This window comes from Dasypus novemcinctus, chromosome 22 (genome assembly GCF_030445035.2).
Source record: "Dasypus novemcinctus isolate mDasNov1 chromosome 22, mDasNov1.1.hap2, whole genome shotgun sequence".
Classification (NCBI taxonomy): Eukaryota; Metazoa; Chordata; class Mammalia; order Cingulata; family Dasypodidae; genus Dasypus; species Dasypus novemcinctus.
Genome location: NC_080694.1, coordinates 7,606,499 through 7,628,274, shown reverse-complemented (window position 1 = coordinate 7,628,274; position 21,776 = coordinate 7,606,499). Strand labels below are relative to the sequence as shown.

The 21,776-nt window shown below is 39.8% G+C and overlaps 1 protein-coding gene across 4 annotated transcripts in view; it reads left to right on the top strand.

Moving 5' to 3' along the window:
• The window catches only part of LOC101419071 (zinc finger protein 596), a 165,364-nt gene that overhangs the window by 26,082 nt on the left and 117,506 nt on the right, over window positions 1-21,776 (top strand). For 2 of the 4 annotated variants that reach the window (XM_058285090.2, XM_004463135.5), the window contains exon 2: window positions 5,349-5,477. The gene's annotated coding sequence lies outside the window, so the exon portion shown is untranslated. Of the gene's footprint in view, window positions 1-4,970; window positions 5,478-21,776 lie in introns of those variants that run through there. The other 2 variants (XR_011647022.1, XM_058285091.2) reach the window with 1 other exon arrangement.

Here is a 21,776-nt window from a genome sequence, read left to right as displayed (position 1 = left end):
CTTCCTGCCTTTCCCCATACCCATCAGCCACCATGTCCACTTTTCCCAATCCAATGCCACCTTTTCTATGTGGACATTGGATTGGTTATGTCCATTGCACCTCTACGTCAAGAGGAGGCTCAGATTCCACATGGATGCTGGATGCAATCCTCCCACTTTCAGTTGTAATCACTCTAGGCTGCATGGTGTGGTGGTTGTCCTTCTTCAACTCCATCTTAGCTGAGTGTGGTGAGCCCAATAAGTCAGATTGTAGGTGCTGGAGTCTGTTGAGGCTCAGGACCTGGCTATCACATTGTCAGTCCAGAGATTCAAATCCCCTAAATATATCTTGAACCCCAACACTAACTGCAACTCCATCGTGCTTCCTTATTTTCTAGTTCATTTAGCTCTGCTCTAATCTCTATTATATCCTTCTTTCCACTTTGTTTGGGGTTAATTTAATCTCTTTTTTATATATACATTTATGGGTATGAATTTCCCTCTCAGAACTGCTTTTGCTGAATCCCGTAGGTTTTGATACATTGTATTTCTTTTTTTTAAAGATTTATTTATTTATTTCTCTCCCCTACCCCCATTTGTCTGCTCTCTGTGTCCATTTGCTGTGTACTCTTCTGTGACCACTTCTATCCTTATCAGCGGCACCAGGAATCTGTGTTTCTTTTTGTTGCATCATCTTGCTGTGTCAGCTCTCCGTGTGTACAGTGCCATTCTTGGGCAGGCTGCAATTTCTTTCATGCTGGGTGGCTCTCCTTATGGGGTGCACTCCTTGCATGTGGGGCTCCCCTATCCGGGGGACACCCCTACATGGCAGGGCACTCCTTGCATGCATCAGCACTGTGCATGGGCCAGTTCCACACATGTCAAGGAGGCCCGGGGTTTGAACCATGGATCTCCTATGTGGTAGGCAGATGTCCTATCCATTGGGCCAAGTCTGCTTCCGCATTGTATTTCCATTCTCACTTATTTCAATGTAGTTACTGATTTCTTCTGTAATTTCCTCCTTGACCAATTGATTGTCTAAGAGTAAATTAACTTGCCTATCTCTGTGCTTAATTGGCTTCTCTGACCCAGCTTCATTCCATTTGGTGAGATAAATTACTTCGTATAAATTCAATCTTTCTTAATTCATGAAGAGTTGTTCTGTGGACTAGCATGTGGTCTATCCTGGAGAATGATCCCTCTGTACTCAAGAAGAATGTATACTACACTGTATTTGGGAGTAATGTTCTGTGCATGTCTATTTGGTCCAGATCCTCTAATGTATTATTCAAGGTCTCTTTTTCTTTCTTGATTCTGTCAAGATGTTCTGTCTAATGGTGATAATGGTATATTAAAGTATCCCACTATAATTGAAGAGGCTTCTATTTTTTCCACTTAGTTTTTCCAGTGTTAGCCTCATGGATTTTGAGGCACCCTGGTTAGGTGCATAAATGTTTATGATAGTTCTTTCTTCTTGATAGATTACCACATTTATCAATATATAGTGTCTTTCTTTTTCCCTTAGAATAGTTTTGCATTTTCAGTCTATTTTGTCTGATATTAGTATAGCCAATTTTTGGTTATTGTTTGCATGAAAAGTTATTTTCCAACCATTCAATTCAGCTTCCTTGTATCCCTGGTCCTACAGGGAGATTTTGTAGACAATATATATAGATGGGTCATGTTACCCTTATCCATTCTCCCATACTCTTGACTGGGGAGTTTAACCCATTAATGTTCAATGTTATTACCTACATTAGTCATATTTTCTGTAGGTTTATATATGTTTCTTTTCTATCTCTTTAGTTATTTTTACCAATAATTTTGTTTCTAACACTCTCTTCCACTCTCTCTCTACAGTTTTATTTTTCCTTTCAGCCTGGAGAATTCTCTTAATATTTCTTGAATGACAGGTTTCTTATTGACATCTTCCTTTATTTCTGTTTATCTGTGAATATTTAGAATACTCCATCATTTTTGAATGACAGCTTTGCTGTATACAGAATTCTTGACTGACAGTTTTATTTTTTCTTTTAGCACTGTAAATATGTCATACCACTGCTTTCTTGCCCCATGGTTTAGATGAAAAATCAGCTCTTAATCCTATTATGTGATGGATCTCTTTTCTCTTGTTGCTTTCTTTTTGTCTTTTAGCATTGGACAATTTGTTAAGCATATGTCTTGGGGTAGATCTTTCAGGATTAATATTGTTTGGTGTGCACTGCATTTCCTGGACATGTATATCCATGTCCCTCAGAAGAGTTGGGACATTTTCAGTCATTATTTCCTCCAACACTCCTTCTGGCCCCTTTCCCTTCTCTTCTCCCTCTGGGATGCCTATAATGTGTATTTTTGTGCGTTTTGTGTTATCATCAAATCCCTAAGTCCCTTCTGGATTTTTTCTATCTTTTAATCTCTTTGTTCTACTATCTGTCTGATTTAAAATGTGCTGTATCCCACATCACTGATTCTTTCATCTGCCTATGTAAAGCTGCTGTTATATGCTTCCAGTGTATTTTTTTTTTCTTGGATTGTACCATTCATCACTATTGTATCTGTTATCTTTTTATGTATGTTCACAATTTTCTCAGTAGGTTCCCCCAGTGTCTTCTTAATATCCTTAATCTTTTATTCACTTCATTAAGTTGATTAATGATATTTGTTTGGATATTTCTGATTAGTTGTTCCATATTTTGCATCTCATCCTGCTTTTAAGTTTGTTTATTAGACTAGCCCATATCTTCCTGGTTCTTAGTATGGCATCACTAGCTATTAGGAAATGCTGATCAAAACTAAAATGAAATAATTTTTTCATGCCTTATAGAATGGTAATTTAAGAAAATAGAAAGCTATGTGTGCTGGAGAGGATGTGGAGAAATATGAACACTCCTTCACTGTCGGTGGGAATGTAAATGGTGTTACTTCTGCAGAGAATGATTTGATGGTCCCGCAGGAAGATAAATATAGAACTGCCCTCTGTTTCAGCCATCCTATTTCGAGGAATATATACAGAAGGACTGAAAGCAAGGATGCTAACAGGTATTTGCACACCCATGTTCATAGTGGTAATGCTGACAATTGCTAAAAGATAGAAACATTAAATGTCAATCAACTGATGAATGGATAAACAAAATGTAGTATGTACATACTATGGAATACTATTTGGGTGTAAGAAGAAATGAAATCAGGATTCATGTGACAACAGGATGAACCTTGATGATATTATGTTGAGTAAAATAAGACAGAAACAAAAGGATGAATGTTGTATGTTCTTAGTCATATGGGCTAAATACACTTAGTAAATTTAAGGAATTACTTTATAGAGTATAGATTAGTAGGTGACAGAATATTGGTTAAGAAGGGGAGATGTTACTGAATGTATGTAGAATGTTTAATAAGGCCAAGTGTAAATATATTGTAATGGATAGAGTTGATATCAGCACACTATAATGACTATTACACACACTGCTTATTTATAACCTGGGATTGTAGTTGCAAGATGTAGTCTAGGGAGGTAATGTTAATTGAATGACAGCATAAGGGTAATCTTGGGGTTGTATAAAATAGTGATTTTGGTGGTAGGTGAGGATTGTGGTTAATACTATAAATACAGGAATGTTCTTCAACTACAAGGTGTTAAGAATTTGTTGATAAATAGGAAAAATATAATTAATATAATTTGTGGCCTGTACTTACCAGTAATGTAATATTTTTGTAGAAATGGTAAAGAAGGTACTCTATCACTGCTAAAGATAAAAAAACACATGTTTAGTTTTATGAACTATGAATAAGATTAAACAGTATTTTTTTCGATTTCTTAATTCAGAAGGAGACGTCGGTCATGACATTTAACCTATGTCTAATCATTTACATATTTTTTATGGTCTAAAAAGTGCTTGTTTCAAAGGCTGTGAGGGAACAAACTAAAATTTGGACTTTTCCATCTCTGAACCTATAAATGAGTCTATAACAATTATGAAGCAAACAACCCAGTGTCCACATATTCTTCCATCCAGCTGGTCAGAAAATATCTAAATACTAAAATCTTCAGTAACATAAGCCCACTGTCCAAGATGCCCAAGTATTGGAATTCCTTTTCATTCTGGCTAATATTCAAATGTAAAAAGAATACTACTGCTACTACCACTACTAATAACATTAACGCCCCACCAGTAATCTTATTCAAAAACACTCCCATCCAACGAAAAAGACCACCATCCCCTTTCAGGAAGCGGACAGGTGGGCAGGCGGTAGGGCTCCACCTGGAGAACCAGGCAGCCGAGCGCCGGGAGGCAGGAAGTGTCGCAGGGCAGGGCCGAGGAAGGGGACCAGATCTAAGGGCGGCCCCCCACGGAGCCACCAGTGCGTGGAGGTGGGAAGAGAGCAGCCCTTTAGCCCTCGGCACCGCCCCGGCCGTGTTCAGTCCACCCGGGCTTGGGCCACGACCGGGGAGAGCCCGAGCTTGTAAAGTCCCAGCGCCGAGCCCGGGCCCCGGCTCTGCCCTTAGCCGGGAGGAGGGAGGCTGGAGCCAGGCACGGCGCCCGCGGACCCGGCCTCCCGCCGCCGCCCGCGGAGGTGAGAGTGGGTCTGGGAGCCCGGCGCCCCCCTCCCTCCAGCCGAGGCGGGGCCGGCGGGACGCAGCCCGCGGGGCGGGAGGTCACGGCTGCGGGGCCCAGGCGAGGGCAGCGACCTCAGCGGTCCCTTTGGCCTCGCGGCCTGCAGGGCCTCGTCCTCCTCCCGCAGCAGCTTGGACGGAAGGAGCTGGGGCTGCTCGCTCAGCTCCTGAGCCTCCAGGCCGGAGCGCGGCGCCGTCTCCACCGCGGGAGGAGAAGCCGGGACGGCTGAGGGGGCGGCGGACTGAGGACCCTCAGTGAGGGCTCCTGGCGCCGCCGCGCTCCCGGGGGACGCAGCCCGAGAAGCCGCGGCGGCGGCGGTTGTGGCAGCCCCGACAGGTCCCGCCTCCTCGCCCGGCCGGCCCCGCCCCCACGGCCGGAGCCGGAGGGAGAAGTGGGAGGCCTTTATGTATCTTTCTTAAACTGGAGAAACAATTGTTTGTTTTTAGGATTAAATAAGATAAACGTGGCTGGACAGAATATTTTAGATTAATGCTTCCCTAAATTGTTAAGCTTCTTTTTCTATTATTCTATTTTTTGAACTTCAGATAAAGTTAGGAAAAAAATCAGGGAGGGAGGGGGTTCCCTGCTTCCCAAGTGGGAGGTCCTGGGATAAATCCCTGGTACCTACTAAAAACAAAACGAACAAATGAATCTCTCATTAGGGATCAGATGTAGCTCAGTGGGTGAGCGCCTGTTTCGCATATATATACAGGGCCTAGGTTGACTCTCTGGTACTTTTAAAAAAAAATTCAGTGGCGGATGAGTGACGTCATCAACACAGCGACGGAAGACACATCCTGGAAACACCTCCCCTGATACTCGAGAATGGCAGAGACTGGAGGACACCACAAATGCTGAATTGAACAAAGGGAAAAATATCAGGTAGGAAATGCCCATCCAGGTCCTTTTCCCTTCCCTCTCAGCGGGTCCGTGCAACGCTTGGGAGTCCTCCAGAGGCAGCCAGCAGCCTGGATACCTCTCACCCGGGAAACGGATTCTAGTGGACCTCCGAGCAGCGCGGTAGAACCCCATTCATATCCAGGTACACAGACAGAAGCTCACAGAGACCTAGTGCTGAAAACAAGCGGCTGAGGAATGCTGGGAACAAAAAGGCCCGCATTTTAGGAGGATAGGGAGTAGAATCGCAGCAGAATGGCTATGGCCTAGTGGCGCCCTCACTCAATCCAGTTAGTTACTATTGGTGGAATTCATTAAATGCAGAATGGACTCTTCTGGGGGTCCCACCTTTCTGGAATGACTCTGTCTGACTGTCAGAGTTAGGATAACCTAGTAGTGAAGACATTTTTGGCAGAAAAACCTCATGGAGAAAAATGGAGGGGGAGGGTTGAATTGAACTGCTGCTGTATTAGAGAGTCCCAGAAATGAAAAGTCTAACAACAGTGGGGCACTGAGTGAGGAAGAAAATTTAAACAAATCATAGGAGCTGGGGCCAAATATCTGCACAAAAACAAACAAAACAGGACAGATCAAGAATCCTGGAAAAGGAGGAGAGGAAATAACCTGCCAAGATATGGCAGGTTGTTATGTTCCAAGTTCTGGGGAATGGAGCACTTACAAGAGGTAGGAACTAAGTTAAGCATTAGTTTTCTGATGCAGATCTTAGCATGAACGACTCCAGCTAGGGCCCCCAGTTTGATCTGGCCACTAAGAGTTGTGATCAAAATGTGAAGTGTTGAGCCCATTTGCAGTTACTGCCTAAGATCTTGGTGTAGTACTTGCAGATTATTTTTATGTTGGCTCATAGATGGTCATCATGCCAGTTTTTCCATGATTATTTCATGTCATCCCAGACATAAATCATTTGCTGGATCACAAGTATCTGGGGACACATTCAAAACCCTTGAGAGAAAACAGTACACCAGGGAAACTACAATGAGTACTAGATTGATAAAAGGCCCAACTACTACATAGTTATCTCCTGTCTTTGAGGAAGGCCTTACCTGTTTAAACCGTGTGGTCTCTTCAATTATTTCATGCAATTGGGTCTCAAATTCCTCAGAATTATGTACCCAGGTACAACAAGTGATGTTGGCAATGGCAAAAATGCCTCATTTCAGCTTATAAGTAACAAATTTGGCAAAGCTATTATCTAAAACATGTTTAATTTTTTAAAATGATATTTGCATTTACTTCTACGTATTCTCTATTTTCACTGGAAATATTAAAATTTTGTTTTCCTTAGTTTCTGGAATTATAGGAGTATTGAAAATTTATATATGTGCCAACTTGAATACAGCTCTTTAAATGAATTCCATAAGTTACTTTGGAAATAGCATTCAGAGGTAGGAAAATGTCATTCAACAGACATGCAGACAGATACAAATACAGAGCTTATAGTTCCAATTAATATTAATTTAGCCATTTGTCAGACACAAAAACAAATAAAGAAAACATGAAATTCCTCTGAGCTTACACTTTCTCATTTCTCTTTTGCAAAGAGTCCTTTAAAGAAACTATTTTTCTTGCATTTCTTAGTAAATTCTAGCATTAAATATAGTAGGTATTCCATTTAGCTGTTTAGTTTTGGCGCTCCTTTTCTGGAGTGATGAGTAATTTTGTCTAATTGGACATTTCCCAAAGTGGACATGATAATTCCAGATTGTCTTTGATGAGATCTTGCATTTTGTTTGATAGATACAGCTTCCAGCCCCTGTTTTTTAAAAAGAGACTTTATATAACTGTTACATAAAAATATAGGGGATTCCCATATGTCCCACTCCCTCTGCCTACCACACTATATCACATTAACAAGATCCTACATTAGTGTGTTATATGTTTTAATTTATGGACACATACTCAAGCATTGCCATTAACCGTGGATTAAAGGTCATGGTATAGTTTATACTCTGTCATGCACAATTTTGTAAGTTATGACAAAATATATAATGGCCTGTATCTGTCATTGCAAAGTCATTCAAGACAATTCCAGTGTCCCCCAAATGCCCCCGTTTTATACCTTTTCCTCCCTCTCCCTCCCCACAGAACCTCCAGTGGCCACTCCCTCCACATCAAGCTAAAAGTTCTTCCATTGCTAAAGTAATAAGTTTATAATAGAATAATAGTAAGTCCATTTTAGTCCATTGTTCATTCCACAATCTTGAGCATTTTGGAATGGTGATGCCTACTCTGCCTCTAATTGAAAGGGGACTTAGATCTCTTGGGACAGATGGATGGAACTATCTTGCAGACTCTCTTAGTTCCTTGGGATGGATTTTGTCTTTCATCATCACATTGTGAGTTGTCCTGGGTGAGTCCAATGAACTGGAGAGTAGGGTTTGCAACTCTGCTGACATTCAGAACCCAACTGTCATGTGGACAGACCAAATATTTAAGTGTCTTGGACATAAACATATCAAGTATAATACTAACTATAGCTTCAAATAGAAGAGGCAGAAGAGCCATGTGTAGGGAAACCATAGATGAATCCAGCTCTGTCACAATGAGGAGAATAAAATCCACTGTCAGGGTGCCAAACTCCTGACTCTTTGCCCTGCCTCTAGTGTCTGGATGTCTTTGGAGTCCACAGGAGCCCCACTATTTGAGGCACTGTGTACTGTGGCAGTAAGATTCTGCTGAGATGCGCATAAATATAACCTTTAGAATGACATACTGGCTCACTTTGAAATCTCTTAGCCATAAAAACTCATTTGTATTTACCATTTCCTGTTTTGGTCAAGGTTTTTTTCCAGGTTTATTGCTACTTGGTACTTGGGTAATAATCCTCTAGTGTCAGGGAGGCTCATCCCCAGGAGTCCTGTTCCATGTTGGGGGGAGATAGTGTATTTATATCCTGAGTTTGATTTAGAAGCCACATTTGGCAACAAGGAGGCCCTCAGAAGGTAACTCTTAGGCAGCATATGATTTCATCTAATTACAGAAAATTTTATGAAGTCCAAAGGAAACCTCATATACACAAAAGGAGTTATATTTTCCACTCCCCTTAATCCCTGTCAACCTTTAATCATCTTCCTGTCTCTATTGATTTGCCTGTACTGGATATTAAATGTAATGGAATTGTTTAAAAAAATGTGACCTTTTCTATCTTGCCTAAATTTTGAAAACAGCATCTTTTCAAGTCTTTTCCATGGTATAGCTTATACATTAATTCCTTCCATTTTATGACTGAACAAAATTCCAATGTATGGATATTATACATTTTGCTTATATACTAGGTAATAGCAATTTGGGTTGTTTCTGTTATTGTAAATAATGCTAATATGAACATTTGTACACAATTATTTGAATATCTTTCTTCAGTTTGGGGGATTATCTAACAAGGAAGAGAACTGCTAGATCATCAGCAAATTCTGTGTATTTCTTATGAGGAAGTGCATAAATATTTTTCAAGGGGTTGTACCATTGTACATACCTACTAGTTATGTACAAGGATTCCAATTTCTCCATGTCCTCATCAACAGTTATTTTAGACTTTCAGAAAATTGTAACTATCCCAGAAGATTTGAAGTACTGTCATATTTCGGTGTTGATTTCCATATCTCTAATAACTAAAGATATTGAGCATTTTTTCATGTGTTTTTTTCCAATTGTATATATTCCTTGAAAAAATGTCTATTTAAGTACTTTGCCCATTTTTAATCAGATTATTTGTCTATGTTCAAGGATAAGGATTTAAAAAAAAAATACATATGTTCTGTGATATTAGGCCCTTCTCAGATAATATGACTGGAAACTATTCCTTTATGTAGGTTATCTTTTTACTTTCTTGATAGGGTTTCCTTTGATTAAAAGGTTTTTAATTTTTGTGAAAAACAATTTGTCTATTTTTACTTTTATTGATTTTAATGTCATATCTAAGCATCAATTGCCGAATGAAAAGAAATGAAGAATAACACCTGTATTTACTTGTAAGTGTGGTATAGTTTTGCTGTTATATTTACATGTCTAAATGACAGTTATTTAAGGTAAAGATCAAAATTCATGCTTTGCATTTGCATATCTAGTTGTTCTACCACCATGTTGTGAAGACACCGTTCTTTCCTGAATTCAAGACCCTGGTGCCATGTATGTTAAAAAAAAAATAGATGATATTTATATATAGGTATATTCTGAAGTATCAATTCTATTATTTTAGATGTTTACCTTTATGCCAATATCACACTATCTTAATGTGTGTAGATTTGTAATACATTTTGAAATATAGAATTGGATACCTTGTAGTTTTGTTCTTTTTCAGTATAATTTTATCTATTAAGGTGTCTTTATAATTCCATGATTTCAAGGGTAAGCTCTTATATTTATTTTGTTTAAAACAAATCAACTTTATTGATATGTATTAATAAAGCATAAAATTCATCTGAATTGTACACTGAGTGGTATTTGGTATAACCACAGAGTTGTGCATTCATGTCATTATTAGAGCATTTTCATTAAGAGGTGAAGAATTTTCTTATTTCTTTGTTTTTTGTTTATTATTATATTCATTTTTTTAAGTGGGCTATGAGATTTTGATAAGCATTCATTGTATTTCTAAATGTCTTGAGGGTAGAATTGCCACCTTAAGTGTATTAAATCTGCCGTTCAATTAAATAGGATATCTTTCCATTTATTTATCTCCTCTTTATTTTCTTTCAGCAATATTTTATCGGTATTATACAAATCTTGCATACCTTTTAAAAATTATTCATAGCAATTTATTATTTTTGGTGCCTCTGGAAATTGTATTTTTCTTAATTTTCTTTTTGGATTCTCACAACTTGTCTAAATACAGCTGACTTTTGCAAAACCCTGAAATTTTACTGCATTTATGTATTAGCTTTAATAGGTAGGGTGTATGCGTGTATGAGTGTAAATAGACATGTGTTTGTGTGGTTGCTGTAGGATTTTCTACTCATAAGATCATGTCATCTCAGAATAGAGATAATTTTACTTCTTGTTCTAAAATATATTTTTATTAGAGAGTTGAGAAATTTCAAAACAATAATGAGCAAGTGTAGAATTCCCATACAACAAGGATCCATCAACATATTATATTGTTGTGCAATATTTGTTACATATTATGAGATAATATGAGAATATTACCACTAACTGTGGCCTATGGAATTCATTTTGTACATTTTTCCATTCCCCCTAATATGAACACAATACCTCTTTGCATTGATACAATAATATTACAGTATTGCTGTTAATTATTCATAGGTTAAATTAATTGTGTTGTCCCCATGCTTTTCTACATTCTTACCACCTTGCAATAGTGATGTACATTTTTGTATTTCATGGAAGGACTTTTTGTATTTGTACTATCAACCACAATTCTCACCTCTGGGCTCACTATGTTATTCAACCCCTAGATTATTCTAGAGCTCTCTTTCAACTCACATTTACATCCAAGACTAACCTTTTCAGCCTCAATTATAGACCAGCTACATTAGTACTACTCACTATGTCTTCCCCTCAAACCCATTTCCACAAATTTACAGTCAAGTTAATTAAAACTTCCACATAGATTAAACATCAGTACACCTTCTCAGCCCTCTTCTTATCTCCTAAAAATGTTTACTCTAGGTTTTAACTTCAAGCATTTATTCATCATATTTATTTCATAATTAGTAAGATCAGGCAATAATTTTTCTTTCGTCTCTGGCTAATTTCACTTAAAATAGTGTCTTAAAGTTCATCCATGTTATCATTTGTGTCCCAATTTCAATTTTCCTTAAAGCAGCATAGAATTCCATCATATCTATATACCACATTTTGTTTATCCATTCATTGCTGGATGGACATGTGGGTTGCTTACATGTTTTGGCAACTTTGAACAATATTTGTTTTTTTTTCTAAAGATTTATTTATTTGTTTCTCTCCCCTTCCCCCCTGCCCAGTTGTCTGTTCTCTGTGTCTATCTGCTGCATGTTCTTCTTTGTCTGCTTCTGTTGTTGTCAGCGTCATGGGAATCTGTGTTTCTTTTTGTTGCATCATCTTGTTGTGTCAGCTCTCCATGTGTGGCGCCATTCCTAGGCAGGCTGAACATTCTCTTGCACTGGGCGGCTCTTCTTACGGGGTGCACTCGTTGCACTTGGGGCTCCCCTATACAGGGACACCCCTGCATGGCAGGGCACTCCTTGCGCGCATCAGCACTGTGCATGGGCCAGCTCCACATGGGTCAAGGAGGTCTGGGGTTTGAACCACAGACCTCCCATGTGGTAGATGGATGCCTTAACCGCTGGGCCAAGTCTGCTTTCCTGAACAATGTTGTGCTAATAACTGTTTGCATCACAGTTTTCAGTAATTCTGCATATATTCCTAGAAGAGGAAATGTTGGCTTGTTTGGTAAACCTATATTTAGCTTCCTGTGGAACTCCCAAACTGTCTTCCACAGAGGCTGCACCATTTTACAGTCCCACCAACAATGAGTTTTCCTGTTTCTCCACATCCTCTCCAGCACTTAACTGTTTTTAAAAATGGCCATTCTTGGGTGGTGGACTTGGTCCAGTGGTTAGGGCGTCCATCTACCACATGGGAGGTCTGCAGTTCAAACCACGGGTCTCCTTGACCCGTGTGGAGCTGGCCCACGTGCAGTGCTGATGTGCTCAAGGAGTGCTGCCCACGCAGGGGTGTCCCCCACGTAGGGGAGCCCCACTCGCAAGGAGTGCGCCCTGTAAGGAGAGATGTCCAGCGCGAAAGAAAGTGCAGCCTGCCCAGGAATGGTGCCGCACACACGGAGAACTGACACAACAAGATGATGCAACAAAAAGAAACACAGATTCCCATGCCCCTGACAACAACAGAAGCAGACAAAGAAGAACATGCAGCAAATAGACAGACAACCAGGGTTGGGGGTAAGGGGAGAGAAATAAATAAATAAATAAATAAATAAATAAATAAATAGTCTTTTCTAAAAAATAAATAAATCTTTTTTAAAAAAAGGCCATTCTTTGTGGTGTGAGATGATATCTCATTGTCATATTGATTTCGTTTTCCCTAATAGCTAGTGATATTGAACATTTTTTTCATGTTCCTTTTGGCCATTTATATTTCCAGTTTGGGGAAATGTCTGTCTTTTGCCCATTTTAAAAATTGGATTGCTTTCTCTTTTGTTGTTCAGTGGTATGATCTCTAAATAGAATGGAAATCAAACCCTTATTGGATATGTGCTTTCCAAATATTTTTTTCCCATTGAGTGGGTAGCATTTTCCCTCTCTTGGGAAAGTCCTTTGAATCATGAAAGTGTTTTTAAGTTTGAGGAGGTCCCCTAGCTCCCATTTTCTTCCTTTGCTCATTATTTCAGTGTAAGGTTGAAGAATCCACCTCATACCACCAGGTATTGAGGATGTTTTCCTACATTTTCTTGTATGAACTTTATTTCCAGCTCTTATATTTAGGCCTTTGATTCATTTTGAGTTAATTTTTTATATAAAGTTTAAGACAGGGTCCTCTTTCTTTCTTTTGGCTGTGAATATCCTGTCTCCCAGCACAATTTCTTGAATAGATTATTCTCCCCCTACTGGGTGGCTTTAACTTGTCAAAAATCACTTGACTGTAGATGTGATTATTTTGGAACCATCCATTTGGTTCCATTGGTCTGTGTGTCTATCTTCATGCTAGTACCATGTTGTTTTTTACTGCTTTAGCTGGGTAAATAATTAAAAGTTCAAAGTGAAATTTCTCCATCTTCACTTTTAATTTTTAACATGTTTCTCACTGTTTTAAAGCTTTTTACCTTCCCCCCAAAATTTGATAATTGTGTTGTCTGTTTGTTTACAAAATAATGATGGCAGTTTTATCAGAATTGCATTGAATCTGTGTATCAATTGGGGTAGAATTGATATCTTAATAATAATTAGTCTTCTAGCCCATAAACATGGAATTTTCTTCCAATTATTTTGGCCTTTTAAAAATTTATTTATTTATTTAATTGTATTTTTTTAAAGATACATAGATCCCAAAAAATGTTACATTAAAAAATATAAGAGATTCCCATATACCTCACACCCCACCCCACCACCACTCCTCTAACATCAACAACCTCTTTGGTCATTGTGGTACTTTCATTGCATTTGGTGAACATTTTTGGACACTGCTGCACCACATGGATAATAGTTTACATTGTAGTTTACACTCTCCCCCACCACATACAGTGGGTTGTGGCAGAATATATAATGTCCAGCATCTGTCCCTGCAATGTCATTTAGGACAACTCCAAGTCCCAAAAATGCCCCCACATCACATCTCTTCTTCCCTCTTCCTGCCCTCAACAACTACCGTGGCCACTTTCTCTACATCAATGATATAATTTCTTCCATTACTAGTCAGAATAGTTCTATAGTAGAATACCAAGAAGTCCACTCTCATTCATATTTTATTCCTCCATCCTGTGGACCCTGGGATGATCATGTCCACTCCACCTCTATATTGACAGGGGGCTTAGATCCCCTATGGTTGATGGATGCAATTTTCCTGCTTGCAGTTGTAGGCACTTTCATTTCCCTGGTGTGGTGGTTCAACATTTTCACCTCCTTGTTAGCTGACCTGGATAAGACCAATGAACCAGAGAATAGGAATTGCAAGTCTGCTGTGGCTCAGGGCCCAGCTGGCACATGGCCATTCCAGAGATTCAAGCCTCCTTAGTATACACCAACCCTAACCCGTCCACAGGTTCAGTAAAAATGACATGAGGCATGTGTATAAAGGTCATATCTAAGTCCAACTCCATCATACTCAGGAATTCCAAAGTAGGGCCCACTGACAAGGCACTGAACTCCAGAGCCATCTGCCGTGACTGTAGAACCTGTATGTCTCCATAACCTTCAGGAGCACTTGCTGAAGTGTGCATTAGTGTGACACCTCTGATTACCTCCCGACTCTTTTTTTGAAGACTCTTAGCCATATAAACTCATTTGTCTTTACCATTTCCCCCTTTTATTCAAGGTCTTTTTCTAGTTACATCATCAGTTAGTGATTAGTAGTAATCCCTTGGCACCAGGGAAGCCCAACCCTGGGAGTCATGTCCCAAAGTGGGGTTAAGGTAATACATTTACATGCTGAGTTTAGCTTAGAGAGTGGCTGCATTTGAGTAACATGGAGGCTCTCAGGAGGTAACTCTTAGGCACTCTGCAGCTCTAGGCCTAGTTGAAATTTCAGGCACACAGGCTCATAAGCATAGTCATCAGTATCAAGGCCTCCTCATCATTGGATAATTATTTTGGCTTTTTTTTTCTTTTAGCAATGTATCATAGTTTTCTGAATACAGGTGCTCTACATCCTTGGTTAAGCCTATTCCTAATTTTTAAATTCTTTTAGATGCTATTCTAAATGCAATTTTTCCCCTGAATTCCTGCTCAGATTGTGCATTAGTATACAGAAACACCACTGGTTTTGCATATTTATCTTGTATCTTGGCACTCTACTCAAATAGTTTATTAATCTATCAACTTTAAGTTTTTCAGGATTTTCTAGGTATAAGATTATATCATCTGTAAACAGTGATACTTTTACTTTTCTTTCCAGTTTGGATGATTTTTATTTCTTTTTCTTGCCTGTTTGCTCTAGATAAAACATGTAGCACTATATTGAACAACAGTGGTTCATAAACATCCTAGTTCTGCTCCTCATCTCAGTTGGAAAGTTTTCACTATTCACAACTGATTATAATATTAGTTTTGGCTTTTTCTTATATGGCCTTTTTCATATTGAGAACATTTCTTTCAATTTCTATCTTTTGTAGTATTTTTATCAAGAAAGGATGCTTTCCTTTGTTAAGTATCTTTTCTTCATCAATGGAAAAGATCATGTGATTTTTCTTCTTTGATTTATCAATGTGGTGTATTACACTGATTGATTTTCTTGTGTTGGGCCACTCTTGAATGCCTGGTATAAAATCCACTTTATCATGAGGAGCAATTCTTTTAATGTGTTATCATATTCAGTTAGCAGGTATTTTGTTGAGAATATTTGCATCCATATCTTTAGTGAAGTGGGTTTGTAATTTTCTTTTTCTAATATCTTTATCAACCTTTGGTATTAGGGTGATATTGGCTTAATAGAATGAGTTCAGTAGTAGTCCTTGTTCAATTTTTTTTGGGAAAGCTAGAATAAGATTGGTATCAAATCTTTGAATATATGGTAGAACTCATCTGTGAAACCATCTGATCCTGGGCTTTTCATTTTGATGAGTTCCTTGATGATGGTTTCAATATCTTTATTTGTGATTGATGTGTGTTTTTTTTTTAAAGATTTATATATTCATTCATTTCTCTCCCCTTCCTCCCCCACCCCTCTGCCCCAGTTGTCTGTTCTCTGTGTCTATTTGCTGCGTCATCTTCTTTGTCCGCTTCTGTTGTTGTCAGCAGCAGGGGAATCTGTGTTTCTTTTTGTTGTGTCATCTTGTTGTGTCAGCTCTCCGTGTGTGTGGCACCATTCCTGGGCAGGCTGCATTTTCTTTTGCACTGGGCGGCTCTCCTTACAGGCGCACTCCTTGTGCGTGGGGCTCCCCTATGCGAGGGACACCCCTGCATGGCAGGGCACTCCTTGCGTGCATCAGCACTGTGCGTGGGCCAGCCCCACACGGGTCAAGGATGCCCGGGTTTGAACCGCAGACCTCCCATGTGGTAGACGGACTCCCTAACCACTGGGCCAAGTCTGCCGCCATGTTTGGTGTGTTTAGGTCTCCTATTTCTTTAAGGTGCACTATCGATAGCACATTCCTAGGGATTTTTCCATTTCCTCACATACTGTAGTTTGTTGGCACACACTTGTTCACAGTATACTCTTTTTTTTTTTTTTTACTTTTTTTTATTGACTTTGTAATAATATTACATTAAAAATATATATATATGAGGTCCCATTGAACCCTACCACCCTCACCCCACCTCTCCCCCCCCCCCCCAGCAACACTCCTTCCCGTCATCATGACACATCCATTGCATTTGGCAAGTACATCTTTGGGCACCTCTGCACCTCATGGTCAATGGTCCACATCATGGTCCATACTCTCCCCCATTCCATCCAGTGGGCCCTGTGAGGATTTACAATGTCCAGTGATTGCCCTGAAGCACCATCCAGGGCAGCTCCATGTCCCAAAGACGCCTCCACCTCTCATCTCTTCCTGCCTTTCCCCATACCCATCAGCCATCATGTCCACTTTTCTCAATCCAATGCCACCTTTTCTATGTGGACATTGGATTGGTTGTGTCCATTGCACCTCTATGTCAAGAGGAGGCTCAGATTCCACATGGATGCTGGATGCAATCCTCCCACTTTCAGTTGTAATCACTCTAGGCTGCATGGTGTGGTGGTTGTCCTTCTTCAACTCCATCTTAGCTGAGTGTGGTGAGCCCAATAAGTCAGATTGTAGGTGCTGGAGTCTGTTGAGGCTCAGGACCTGGCTATCACATTGTCAGTCCAGAGATTCAAATCCCCTAAATATATCTTAAACCCCGACACTAACTGCACCTCCAGCACATTAGCATGAAAGTCTTATGAAGAGAGATCCCATCTGAGTCCAGATTCATCACACATAAACACCAGTTCCAAAGAGGGGCCATCTGACCTGGTAGTTAACCCCATCGGCCATGACCATAACTCCCATGGGTCTCTTTAGCCCTCGAAGGAACCGATATCTGGGGGTTGTATCTGCTTTATCTGTCTCTCAGACTCTGCTCAGTTGTGCATAAGGGCAATCCTTCTGCCAGCCTCCAGACTCTTTTTTAGAGACTCGTAGCCATATAAACTCATTTCTCCTTTCCATTTCCCCCTTACATTAGGTCAAACAGCATTTTAAAGTCATGTTATTTTATGTAGACAGGGATATTCCACTGATCCACATTGAAACTTCCGTATGAGGTCATTTTCCAGTTGCATCATCAGTTGGTAGTTGATAGTGGTCCCTCGGTTCCAGGGAGGCTCATCCCCGGGTGTCATGTCCCACGCTGGGGGGAAGGCATTGCATTTACATGCTGAGTTTGGCTTCGAGACTGGCCACATTTGAGTAACATGAAGGCTGACAGGAGGAAATTCCCAGGCACAATGCTGCTCTAGGCCTTGTTCTTATTTTAGGTTTATCAGCTCACAAGCATAGTCATTAGTGTCAGGGGCTCACAGTTGAACCCTCACTCCCTCCTGGTCCCCGCCGCTGTACCTGGGAGACTGTCGCTGCTCCCCTAAGGACCACGACAGAGCACCACTGGCCAGGAACCCAGTACCCCCCCTGCTGTGGTTTTTAATTGTTGCCACTATGAGTATATCCAAACATTGCCATGCACCCTGGACATATGTTCTGTACAGCTCCCTGTCAGCCATATATCCCCTGTCAGTGGTATCCCATACCAGTATTCCTCCATTGCCTTTGTTGAACCACTCTGTGATCCAGAACTCCCTGAAATTTGAAGCCCAATATAATGTCAGGGTCCCTTACTAGGAAATGGCATATAGCAATGGGTTTAAAGGTTATATAAAGAATACGTGTTGACTTGGAAAAAATTCTACATCCTATCTTCCCCCCCCCCCCCTAATTATTGAGCTTCTCTTCACAGGAGCCCTAGACCACAGCAATGCATATATATAGTATACAGCACTCCCATACATCCACCACAAAACCTTTCCCTTCCACAGCGATACTCTTACACCCTATTCACATCATATTTACTTAACGTAATGTACAGAGTCTGAGACAATAGCTTTCAAACAAGGTGACATCTGTGCTTACATTGTGGTGCATACTTTAGGATACACAGTTTTTTACATTCTTAGTTATCCTATGTTTTACATTATGGTTTACATTATCAGTCTGTCATCTTCTATATGTTATGGTGTAATATTACATGTTTTATATCCATCCTTGTGTACTCTCACGAAACTCCTCTCTTACCCCCCATTTACCTTGGTTACACACATTTAACGTCCATTTTCCCTTCCACCTTGGTGCCCACAGTGACAGCCAACCTCCGTTTCCCGAGGAGCCACTTCCAGATATAGATGGAATAGTGTTCAGGGTCTAACTTGCTCAACTGCCCCAATGCCCTGGGAGCCACCCTTTCTTTCGAGGGATACAGTTCCCTCTATTTGATGGCATTAGTCCTCCCCAGGATGTGGGTCCACCCCCACTCTCACTACTTGGGTTTCTACCCCATGGTGTCACCCACTCTGGCAGAATGAGCATTTAGACATTCCCCAGGAGGCCGTCCTGCATCAGACCCTCCCCTTCGAGCATTCAAAACAGGTAACCCTCTTTATTATATTTTGATATGATTTTCTTGGCATTTTACTCTCCACCAACACCTGACCCTCTCCTGTGTTCGTATGCTACCCCTCCCTCCCCCCACTTTTGGGCAATGTTACCCATCCGCGCATCCCCAGCCTCCCTCAAACCCGCAAAGCCCCAACCAAAGGCAACCCCTGCCCCCCTTTTATCTCTTCTTTGTGTTCATACTTACCACCATCTCGTCTTAAATTCCACCCCTGCAGACATCGGCTCACATCCTTCCTCCACCCTCTGATTTCCTGTAAGCCTATCATTCAGTCTCTTGCTATCTAGGGCAGCTTGGTTATTTCAAATCATTGAGGTCATGTAGTATTTGTCCTTTAATGTCTGGGTTGCTTCACTCAACATAAGGTTCTCAAGATTCATCCATGTTATCACATGTGTATGTAGTGTGTTTGTTCTTACAGCCGAGTAGTATTCCATTGTGTGTATATACCACATTTTATTGATCCACTCATCTGTTGATGGGCATTTGGGTTGATTCCAACTTTTGGCGATAGTGAACAATGCTGCTATGAACATTGGTGTACATATATCGGTTTGTGTCCTTGTTTTCAGTTCTGCTGGGTATATACCCAGCAGTGGTATTGCTGGGTCATATGGCAAATCTATGGCTATGGCTAGTTTTTTGAGAAACCGCCATACTGTCCTCCAGAATGGTTGGATCCTTCTGCATTCCCACCAGCAGTGGATGAGTGTTCCCCTTTCTTCACATCCTCTCCAGCACTTGTATTCTTCTGTTTTTTTCATAGCTGCCAATCTTATGGGTGTAAGATGGTATCTCATTGTGGTTTTGATTTGCATTTCCCTGATAGCTAGAGATTTGGAACATTTTTTCATGTGCTTTTTTGCCATTTGTATTTCTTCTTCGGAGAAGTGTTTGTTTAAGTCTTTTTCCCATTTTTTAAATGGGTTGTTTATCTTTTTATTTTCAAGATATAGGAGTTCTTTATATATGCAAGTTATAAGTTTCTTATCAGATATATGGTTGCCAAATATTTTCTCCCACTGTGTGGGCTCCCTTTTTACTTTCTTGACAAACTCCTTTGAGGTGCAAAAGGCTTTACTTTTGAGGAAGTCCCATTTATCTATTAGTTCTTTTACTGCTCGTGCTTTTGGTGAGATATTCATAAATCCATTTCATATTACAAGGTCCTGTAGATGTTTCCCTACACTGCTTTCTAAGGTTTTTATGGTCTTGGCTCTTATATTTAGGTCTTTGATCCATCTTGAGTTGATCTTTGTATAAGGTGTGAGATGGTAATCCTCTTTCATTCTTCTACATATGGCTATCCAGTTCTCCAGACACCATTTGTTGAATAGGCCACTCTCTCCCAGTTGAGAGGGTTTGGTGGCTTTATCGAATATTATGTGGCTATATATGTGAGGTTCTATATCAGAGCTTTCAATTCGATTCCATTGGTCTATGTGTCTCTCCTTATGCCAATACCATGCTGTTTTCACCACCGTAGCTTTGTAGTATGTTTTGAAGTCAGGTAGTGTGATTCCTCCAATTTCGTTTTTCTTTTTCAGTATGTCTTTGGCTATTCGGGGTCTCTTTCCTTTCCAAATAAATTTCATACTTAGTTTTTCTAGTTCCTTAAAGAAGGCTGTGTTGATTTTTATTGGGATTGCATTGAATGTGTATATCAGTTTTGGTAGGATACACATCTTAATAATGTTCAGTCTTCCTATCCATGAACAAGGAATAGTCTTCCATTTATTTAGGTCTTCTTTGATTTCCTTGAACCATCTTGTATAGTTCTCGGTGTATAAGTTCTTTACTTCTTTAGTTAAATTTATTCCTAAGTATTTGATTTTTTTATTTACTATTGTGAATGGTATTTGTTTCTTGATTTCCTCCTGATCTTGCTCATTATTGGTGTACAGAAATGCTACTGATTTTTGCGCATTGATCTTATAACCTGCAACTTTACTAAACTCATTTATGAGTTCTAGAATATTTGTTGTAGATCTCTCAGGGTTTTCTATGTATAGGATCATGTCATCTGCAAATAATGACATTTTGACTTCTTCCTTTCCAATTTGAATGCCTTTTATTTCTGGCTCTTGCCTCAGTGCTCGAGCAAGTACTTCTAAGACAATGTTAAATAGGAGCGGAGACAGTGGGCATCCTTGTCTTGTTCCTGAGTTTAGAGGGAAGGAGTCTAGAATTTCTCCATTGTACACAATATTGGCTTTAGGTTTTTCATATATACTCTTTATCATGTTCAAAAAATTTCCTTGTATTCCAATCTTTTGGAGTGTTTTTATCAAGAAAGGGTGCTGTATTTTGTCAAATGCTTTTTCTGCATCAATAGATATAATCATGTGATTTTTTCCCCTTCAATCTGTTTAATGGTGTATTACGTTGATTGATTTTCTTATGTTGAACCATCCTTGCATACCTGGGATGAATCCCACTTGGTCGTGGTGTATATTTCATTTAATGTGTTGTTGAATACGATTAGCAAGTATTTTGTTAAGTATTTTTGCGTCTAGGTTCATTAGAGAATTTGGTCTGTAATTTTCCTTTCTTGTGATGTCTTTGTTTGGCTTTGGTACTAGGGTAATGTTGGCATCATAGAAGGAGTTGGGTAATGTTCTTTCTGTTTTGATTTTTTTGAATAGTTTCAGCAGGATTGGTGTCAGTTCTTTCCGGAATGTTTTGTAGAATTCACCTGTGAAGCCATCTGGCCCTGGGCTCTTCTTAGTTGGGAGATTTTTAATAACTGATTCTATCTCTCTGCTTGTGATTGGTTTGTTAAGATCATCAATTTCTTCTTTTGTCAATATGGGCTGTTTATGTGTTTCTAGGAATTTGTCCATTTCCTCTAGATTGTCATTTTTGTTGGAATATAGTTTTTCAAAATATCCTCTTATGATAGTCTTTATTTCTGTGGGGTCAGTGGTGATATTGCCTTTCTCATTTCTTATTTTGTGAATTT